This window comes from Aphelocoma coerulescens, chromosome 5, assembly GCF_041296385.1.
Source record: "Aphelocoma coerulescens isolate FSJ_1873_10779 chromosome 5, UR_Acoe_1.0, whole genome shotgun sequence".
NCBI classification, from domain to species: domain Eukaryota; kingdom Metazoa; phylum Chordata; class Aves; order Passeriformes; family Corvidae; genus Aphelocoma; species Aphelocoma coerulescens.
Window position 1 is genome coordinate 40,261,316 of NC_091019.1, and position 10,354 is coordinate 40,271,669.

The following is a 10,354-nucleotide window of genomic DNA, read 5'->3' on the forward strand; positions in this document are numbered from 1 at the left end:
TCATGCTCTTAACAATAATTTAAGAGAGCTCTGAAAACAAACATAAATTAAACTAATTCTCTTTACAATTCAGACTGACAATATAATTATCTTTCCTCAAAGAACTTTCTGAAGATCGAGTTACGAAGTAAAACTAATAATCCTAAATCTATTTCCTTAACAGACTTTCTATGGAATTTTTATTTGTTTCACATCAATTTTTCCAATTAAAAAATAACAATATAAGTGTTCATATGCCTTTTACAGAAAAAAGTTCACACAAGATGTTAGGTGATCACCCATCCCATGATGTGCTTATCCAGCTGGTGCGGGACATTTTGTCCAGAAGGATCTTGTGAGAGACAGTATCAAAAACTTAACTGAAATCCAGAAAGATTACATCAACCGGCTGCCCTTGATCAACAAGGTGGGTTACCCAGTCATAAAAGGAAATCAGGTGTGACAAGCAGGACTTTCCTCTCATGAAGCCATGGTGGCTGTGACCAGTGACTGTGTTGTCTTTCAGTTATTTTTCAATGGCTCCCAGGATAATCTCCATGATTTTACAGTCACTGAAGAGAGACTGACAGGCCTGTTGTGACCAGGGTCATCCTTCTTGAAAACTGGAATGTTAGCCAGCTTCCAGTCAACTGGCATCTCTCCAAATGTCAGCCAAAAATCAGTATTTTTTTCACATATGGAAAGAAATTTTTATTGGACTATCAATTGGTGAGAAATTACTGCAGTTTTGCACTTCTAAAATCCGTTAAGTCGTGGTATTTTCCAAATGTCTTTGCTGGAAAAAACTCACAACACAGCTTCAACACCAGTGACAAAAGCTGATTCTTGCCAAAAATATCAGCTATCAACACTAAGTATTCCCTCCATCAATTAACAAGACTGTACACAGCATTTCCTATACAAATTTTCTATTTTGAAACATTTTGTACATCATTCCAGAACTGCTTGAGAGATTCAAAGCTTGTGAGCAATACCTTCTCTGCAGAACAGCTAATGAAAGTAGACACAGACAAGCTTGAGGACAAGTATGACTCAAGCCACCAGGTGTGACAGCCAACAGCAAAATACCCTGTAACCACAGATTAGATAGTGTTTCAAACACTTGAGAACTTCTCTTGGCCATCACAGGCTATGACACTAAAGGGCAGCATGTATTCTGAAAACACTTAGTATCACCACCAATGTCATTTATTAATGAAATGTTCTACATAAAGTAATGCTAAAATAATGCCTAAAGAAATTTCACTTGACTTTGAAGTCTCCAAAGTAGTTGTCTGTCCAGACCCAAACTCTCATATTTAACCATGCCACAATAACCATATTGAATATGCTTTTATCTTCTCTCTTTATTACTGAAATACAGATAATAAGGGTACCCAAGATAGGTCTGCAATTTTCACGTAATGCTACGGAATGGTCCCAACTTACAGCACAGACTGATTGCAAAACACAGACTGAAGTGCAGTGGAACCAGAACAACTGTAAGGGAAATTCTTCAAGAAAGGTCAGGATTACTTTGCAACTGTTGAGTCTCATAATTTACACTGCAAGGGTTCTTGTACATTTTCTTCTGACTTTAATTTTTCAAGAACAGCTTCCAGCCCTGGACAGGCATATTCAACAACCCACCAACAAACTATCAAACTACTTGTACTTCGATACCTACTATCAATAACCTGCTTAGTGGTCTGCCTCAGTTATTAAACAAAAGGGTCATTGCCTTTCTTAGTAGACACTAGCTATGTTGACTACATTCTACCTTTTACAGTAGAGATAGCACTGGCTTCCTTCTCATTTAACACAGCCATTCTTAAGAATCCCTTACTAAGAACCAAGAAATCCCTTAGTTCCCTCAGTTTCAAGGGTCCAGTTCTTCATTTAAGTTCGATGCCTTAAGAAAAACCATGGGAAGAACATACAAACTTAATAGCAGCAGATTAGACTACAGAGTAATAGATAGCTTCTTGTGAATCCATTTCTATTTTCTCTGTGCCTCCATGTAGAAAAGATTCATAAATTTTTATTTTATAAAAATTATTTCAGTATGTTTTACACTTATTGCCTGATTATTTCTTTAGCTGTTGTACCAAAAGAAAAAACAAAAACTCCAAAAAACAAATCACAAAAACACCCCAAAAAATATCCACACAAAGAAAACAAGAAACAACAAAAAGCATTTACCCAACTTCACACATATATCTATCACACTATTTACACACCTCACTGGGACTTTTTTTTTTAAGGTGAAGTTCCAATCTGCTGTGTCATACCCCTTAAAGAAAACTTTTTTTTGCTGCAAATTAAAAAACCTGAATAAGTCTGAAACCCAGTGAGGCACCTAATAAGGCTACCTCACAGATTGCTTTTTCGTTTAGCAAGACTGAATTCTAAATGGATCAGTCCTCAAGATGTTATTTCCAGACCTCAAACTGGTTTTATGTCAAATGTTCAGCATTCTTTTCAAAACTGTTACTAAACAATGGGACATTGTATTGCAATGTTGATTCTGCCAGTTCTGCACAGATCATAAGACAGAAATCACTTCCCAATTTCTGTATTTATAGCTCCCTTACAGCACTTAAAAAGCTAAGGATCATTCAGGGGTTTTATTCATTTCTTTTAGCAGGAAATTCACAGAAGTCATGGAAGAAAACAACTCAGCATGACCATTTCAGCAAAAGTTTACCCTGAGTTGCAGTTGCTCATTCTATCATTATCATCTCTATTTTCTGCATTCCTCCTAAATGCATGAATCTTGCAAGTAACGTCTTTGAAATAAAACCCAAAAGTAGTTACACACCTTGGACCATTTCTATCTAAAACTATTCACACACAGTCTTTTAAACTGCTTGACATTTTTGAGAATAAATTTTGCTTGTAAAAGAAATTTCTTTCCAATAAAGTCACTACTACAACCAGTAAGACTAACTATATATACATACCAAAAGACAGTACTTGAATTTAGTAGAGATGAAAACACCTTTACTGTCAGCACCACTGTATTAGCACATTATTCCATTAACATGAAGCTACTTTCAACAAAGTGAAAGCTTTGTTAGATATTTAACACTAAACACAGAACAGAATATTAAGCTCATTCTCTTTACTATTACTAGTATTTGTAGTACAAGAGCACATAAATAAGAGTGAAGTTGTATACTTTGTAGTGGGGCAGGTTTTTACAACCACTATCGAGTTGGAAAGGGAAGGGAGGAATTGCAGTGTGGCAAACATCCTCAAGAATGTTCACTTCCTTTCCAAAACCAGGAATACCTATTTATTATTTAGGGATAAAGAGGAAAGTATAATCCACAGCAGACTGTGAACACAGTGATCTGAACTGACCTACGCTGTTCTAATGATGAACACTCATGTCAGTGCTCATCAGCTGTAGGTCAGTAGCACACAGTCCTAAGGGACCATAGAAAGCAAGACCTAAAAGTGTTTGAATATAGGAAGCCATACATATAAAAATATATATACACATACACGTATATAAAGTAATACAATCTTACACAGTGTAGAGAGCTTCGCATTAAGGTAATGGCAACACTAACAGCAACAAAATTTAATCAAGTTCATGGAATTAAAAGCGATGGAAGAGTAGGACAGCTAAAATGAAAGTGTATAATGCACTGTTTGCAGTGAGGCATCACAGAAAGTTGACGAAGAGCTGGTATTTTGCACCTCCTAAATGTTAATCTGGCTTCCTGGCACAGAACATCGCCAGCACTGCCTAATTCACACCACTTCACCAGGGAGTTCACAGCCAGTGGTCCTGCCTTCTACCAACTGTACTAATCTTGCTTAAGATATGACACAGAATAGGTATTATGAAATTTGTAAACACATTTAAATGCTCTTCTTGAACTTTCTTCTGAGAGTTCTGTTTGCCAAAGCAGGATCTTTTCTTTTCCCAGGGTCTCAAGGTGCATTGCAGTATTCTGTTCCTGCACCCTGGGGTCTCTTCCTCAAAGAATGCAAATCACCAGTTTCAAGTTAAATACTAGAGTCAAGCATTCTCCAGCTTCTTATAGTGGTCACTGGCATAAAGTCAAGGGACTCTCTTTGGATTCTGTCTTCTAGGAGGAGTATTATAGCATCACCACCCTCAAATTTGGTAGCAGTTAAGAAGTAACCATATCTTGGGTGAAAAGAAAACAAGGTGAGCAAACATAAAAAAATTTAGAGCAATCAACCCATTTTATATATATATATATATATATATATACATAAAATCAGAAAGACCTTCAGGTATATGGACTTACTGAAGTTCATTCTCTATTTCAGGATCATTTCAATCAGCATTCAGAGAAGCACACTTTTTTTCAGAATGTTACAGCCAACACATGTAGGATTTTTCCATGCACAATAACTTCAAATTAACCCAGGAATGTACTTCATCTCATTAAGTGGAATTTTTTCTGGAATCATAAAAATGTATTTTTACCTTTAATTGCCAACAGCAGACTACCCCTAATCAGACAGTTTTATAAAGATACTATAGTGGATACTGTAGAAGATACAGTAGAAAAACGTACAGACTGCTTAAATTCATGCTGTACCTTCAAGACTGGTCCTGAAGAACAGCCAACTTCATAATTGGCTCTTAATACCTGTTGGAGTTGCACTGATGAAGGCAGAAGATATTAAACTAAGTATCCCGCTGAGCATGGCTTAGCATAATTCAAGAACAGTCTGAGTGACAAAAAATAACCATCGGATAGGCAAACAAAGCTCTTGCAAGTTATGCATTTGTCCTGAAGATACATCACATCACTGGAAGACCCAACTTCCCTAGCCACTCTCTTCATCAGTTAGGAAATATAAATCCATCATCACTTTCTCTTAACTTCTTAAATGACAAGAAGGATCAAGAACACTCACCACTACCTCAAAACCTACTTTCAGCATGAAATAAATAATTACACCAACAGATACTTAAACCCTCACAAAAAATTCTCCAAGTGAGATTTCCTAAAGAGCTATTAAATATGCATAGGTATAATTGCAATGAAACTAAGAAATAAAATGCACGCCCAGTGTTCAAAAAAAGAAGTAATTCTTCAGGAAGTGTTACATAACGCATCTGCCACACACTTCTACACTGTGCCTAAAAGAAAACCTTACCAGAGTAACTGTTGTAACAGTTCTGTGCACTGATTCTAAGTAAGAGCATTACTATTGCAAATAATCATTTATGAAAAGGCAATTATTACACAGTAAAAAACACTTTTATACCAAGTGTTGCTAGAAGGGAATTATTCAGAAACAATATTCCAGATAAAGTTACACAACTACGACACTGACCCAGTATTCCATACATAAACTTCACAGCTATCCAGGTATTTCCTGTTCCTGTTTTTACATGGAGCTTAATGTCACTCCATGTCCTAAACTCTTTTATTGTTTTGCCTTTATGAGGTGAATACTGCAAGAAAATTTTACAGAAATGTTAAAGACCTAAATCAATTGTTTCAAAAATAAAATTGGAAGAATGAGGTCATCCATATACATAAAGGAAGCATCTCTGCACATTTTAATTTAGAAGTCTTGTCAAGAAGCCTATGAAGAAAGATTTACCCAGACACATAGAACAGACTTCTAACCTTCAGTAAACAAGCACCTGAAGTTCTACCAGAGGTGGTGTGCCTGTTAATGCAGTTGACTAAACAGCTATGGAAGCCACAGTAAGGAAACCCTTGATTACATCTAATTGCCCTCTACCCAAAATACAAAGAACTCTCAATTCAGTGCTTTAAACTTAAAAGGGACTTAACGCTACAAAATAAGTAGCTGTTTTCATCATTACCTTAGAAAAATGATTAACGAACAGAAATTTCTGTGTTTTAACTTCTTATACATATGCTATTTTATACAGAAAAAAGTTTCACTATAAAAAAAAGATACTAAATATTCAAGTATTTTTATTATGTGAATAAACATTAGTTATTTGGACCACAAAGTACTCCTGCATGCCCACGACAGCAAGCACCTTAACAGTTTGCACAAAGAGAAGTTAGCCAGTTCAGATGAGTGTATTACCCACACACCTCGTGGCATTTACATGTACCACAAACAAGAATGCTGTTCAACTTTTTACAACCTACTTCATTTTATTTTCAGTCAGTGTTGATCAAGTATCCCTTGGGGTTTTTTAAGGATTGATTTAGATTTAGTTAAGCTAATTTCATAATAAATACAGAGATTCACCTGTAAGATCCAATGAAATAGCAGTTTATCAGTTAATCGTATTTCCAACTTCAACTATCTAGAATGCAATTGATAAACAATCATGTGGTTAAAATACACTGTGCATTTCACAACAGCAGCATCTGAATTTCCTGCCTTAACCTTGCATATTATATCCAATTAATGCCCCTGATATCAATCAGGGTTTATTTTTTAAGAAAAAACAGTATTGAAACAGCATCAAAACAGCACTAAATGTATCGTCAAACAATCACATTAAAGCATTTTCCTGCCCATGGCAGAGAAGTTAGAACTAGATGATCTTTAAGGTTCTTTCAAGCTCAAACTGTTATGTGACTTCATTTCAATCATTCATTGGCCATGAGAATATAAGAACAGCTTGCCTGGTCAGACCAATAGACCACCAGCCTCAGTACACCACTCCTAACCACGGGCTAACAGGAAGTTCCACAGGACTAGCATAAAAACAAAAGAATAAACCTCAAAAAACATTTCAAATCTCGGAAAACTTACAAATCAAAAAGACTGTATCTTTGAATTTAGACACCCACACGAAATTTTCTTCCATTAACTTATCCAAACACTTTCTGACTCAAGAAAATGTTAAAAAAAAAGCATTTACAATAGTCCCCTGCACAAAATGCCACTAATTCCTGAAAAGTCAGGGGTTTTTTAAGTACTTATTTTTACTGTATGCTCCCTAGCTGCTGAGACACAGATTGTTTCGAACAATCTAATGACCATTCTACAACCCTCATAACCACTTCCACTTGCAATCTATCATGAAAACAAATTATTTGCATGCCAAAAGCAAAGTCTGTTATGAAAATAATTAATTGCTCCTTCAAGTTTAAGAGAGAAACATTCCCAACATAATCCCCACCCCCCCTTCAAACCTGCAACAAAGTAAAACAAGAAACATACAGGTAAGTATCTCAGCAATTGATTCTTGCTACACTTTGGAAATGCTGAAAGGCAGCATGACTGTATATACACTCTGAACATAATCTCATGTTGTTCATGAGATCAACACTTTCACATATGTTATCTAAAGATACATTTCTTTTTTAAAGAATGTCCTGTATAAAATTCCTTCAATAAGTCTGCTCCGCCATCCCCAGTGGAAAGGGAAGCGAGGAGGCATGCAAGTAAAATCTGAAATCTATGAGTTTTGGTGGTTTGGACTTTTTAAATGCCTAAATAAAGAATATTAGAAAATGTTAGAAAACATGCTTCCATAACGTCTCCAAATATTTGGGAAAAAAGAGTATTTGTAAAATAAGATAAACTAGGAACTTTAGTTGTGTGCCATCAAAGATGTCATTTTACAGGACAGAAAATGTATTAACAATCATAGTAATCTTTACGCACACTTAAGTTACTTAAGAGGCTGTATAATGCTTAAACCAAAATGGCATATATTTTGTTCTGAATGTTTATGCTTATTAATTATCCTTCCTATTCATTAAAGCATTTGGAAGTAGCATCTACTGGTAATTTTCTCCCAATATATCCTTGTGAAATATCAGAAAATACTCAATCTGGTTTTTATCTAGTTCAGAAAACCTGAATAAACTGCACAATTTAGAATTTTATTCCAGACAAGCATTATCAGCCTGCAAACCCTGTAAGAAAGTGGATCTCTCGATTTTCCCTGCAAAGTTGCAAGCTTTCCTATGATACTCCTTTCTGACACAACTTTATCTTCCTTAAGTTTCTGTAGCGCACCTCTACAGTGTTTTCCCATCCAAGTTTCTTTTTCTTTCAGGATACCATGGAGCCACTTACCACCTTGAACAGTTATTTCTAACAAATACCTAATATTCAATATGAACTCGCTGTAATTCCTCTAAAGTGCATAAACGTCTTAGAAAGACCATTCATCTCAGAATAACAGCTGGTCATTATTGACCAACATCAAGGCCATTAGACTGGCAGATCAAAGTTACATTGCTACAGTGAAAATCTTTCAGTTCACTAAATAGTGAAGAGATCATGTCCATTACTTGAAGTGAACAAGACACTATGTAAGGCCAGACAGCTTATTTTCAACACAGCAACCAGTGAACGCTTAAGAAGTCACTGCAGCAGCCAGTGTTACAAGTGAAAGGAAAGACGTGTACTATGTTTCAAGTACTGCACTCCTGATATTTGACATTTCTGTACTTGATACTGGTTTGCACACACAGATTTGTCCAATGATTATGCTGCTTCCCTTCTCCACACAAGCAGAACAGCATGCACCTGAGGAGGTAGAAAGACAGCATAAAATTATTAACATTTTAGATTTGAAGTCTGATGTAAATGTAGTCTTAAATCTACCAGTACAAGACTTCAGATCCAAAAGGCTTGAGACCCTCTGTCAGTCATTACAGCCATGGCAAAACCCTCTACACAATGAAATAATATGTACTTTAATTTATTTATAAAAGTCTGTCCCATGGGTAGAACAGGAAAAAAAAGTCATTACAAGATCCCAGAAAGAATAAACTGTTACTGCAGATCCTTTCCCCCTTTACCATCACCCTCTACACAAAGAGCATTCCTACTAGGGGTGCCAATTCTCTCGTCTCTTGAACCACACAGTTAAAAGAAAGGAGTTGGGTGAATAAACCACACAGGAATCCCATTGATTCATACCATGGATAAGTATCTTCTTTGGAATAATAAATTCTTCGATTCAGAACACATAAATAAAATCACACATATTGCTAAGTCATTTGGTTTTCCACATACTTTTTATAAAGCATTGTTAGCAAAGTCATAAAGAACTTGCAATTGCCAGGACTGAGAAGCAACGTTTACAGAGTTTACTGTCATCTTGAAAGAATGAAGACGTAAGAAGAATGACATTACCTGCACCAGGAGAGTTGCAGCTAAATCATCTAACACCCCCTTCCATATAAATTACCTACTGTCATGCTATGGAATTTTCCTTTCAGCCCAGGAGGCCTCAATCATCAGAATACTCACACCTGTACCTAGCATCACATAGATGATTAACACTCTCACTAGTTTCAGTGGACAAAATTGTTGTTTGGGGTCCAAACTATTACCGTTTTATTAGCCACAAAATATGCTGTGACTTCACAACTTAAGTTGCGGAACCAACAAAAAAACCCCACAGGCCTGGTAAACGTCTATCTTCAAAAATATTCTCAACACATTCCTGTATCACTCTTCACCATTGTATAGGCTAAGACCTAAAATCCAAAGGTAATGTCCTCCCCCGCTTCTATCCTGGGCTTCCAAAGTTATAAAATAACCAAACCAAAACACCCTCACGCACAGGCACTGTGCAGTAAGTCTGCTATCTCAGTCCTATGACATATGCAGACCTATGTGAATCAACACATACATAATCAGGGGCACAACTGCTACCATACCTCCACAGACACGCAACTGCAATGGTATGGCCATGGACAACGAACAGCAACCACAAACAAAAAGCAGCAGAGTTGGCTAGAGTGCATCAGTGTCTAGAGGCCACGAGAGTTCAGAGAAGCACTTTATCAGTCAGACACAACTTTCCAAGTCTCTGAACTGCTCTTCATGTTAGGGTACAGCAGTACCTCGTTTTAAAGTAACAAGCTCATACCTAAAACCACTATATCAATATGGTTTTGTTTGGTAATGAATAGCATTAAACGACATATTTATAAACATAATGCTAGCTCACTAAGACACTAGAGAAAACAGGAGAAACAGTCAATTGCTCTCTGCTAAAAACACCCATCCATGTCCACCACAGATCTTAAATCCAGCCATTCCACAAGGTTTAAAATGGGAAGACTGGCAATAAGTGAAACAGTGAAACCTCTTCATTTGTTTCCCTTTTTTTAAAATTCTTTCTTAATTATAGTTGTAACCAAAATAGTGCAAATTACATGCTTATTATAGAGCCAGAAGTTGCCCAGGCTCAGGTATACTTCTTGGTTCTGAAATCTGAAAGCAAATGCCTTCCAAACATCGGCTGCTGTTGCAGTGCAATTTGATGGAATGCTACAAGACCATAAGCATTCACTCAGTACAAGAAACCACCAAAAAATTCTTTGGAAGCAATAAAGTCTGCTCACATTTTTTTACATTGCTATTATATACATTTCTGTCCTATAAAAAGATAATGGATCCTATGTGGATA

General features: G+C 36.3%; 1 protein-coding gene across 4 annotated transcripts in view; it reads right to left on the minus strand.

The window, feature by feature from the left end:
• The window catches only part of STRN3 (striatin 3), a 62,539-nt gene that overhangs the window by 50,829 nt on the left and 1,356 nt on the right, over positions 1-10,354 (minus strand). The window lies entirely within an intron of this gene.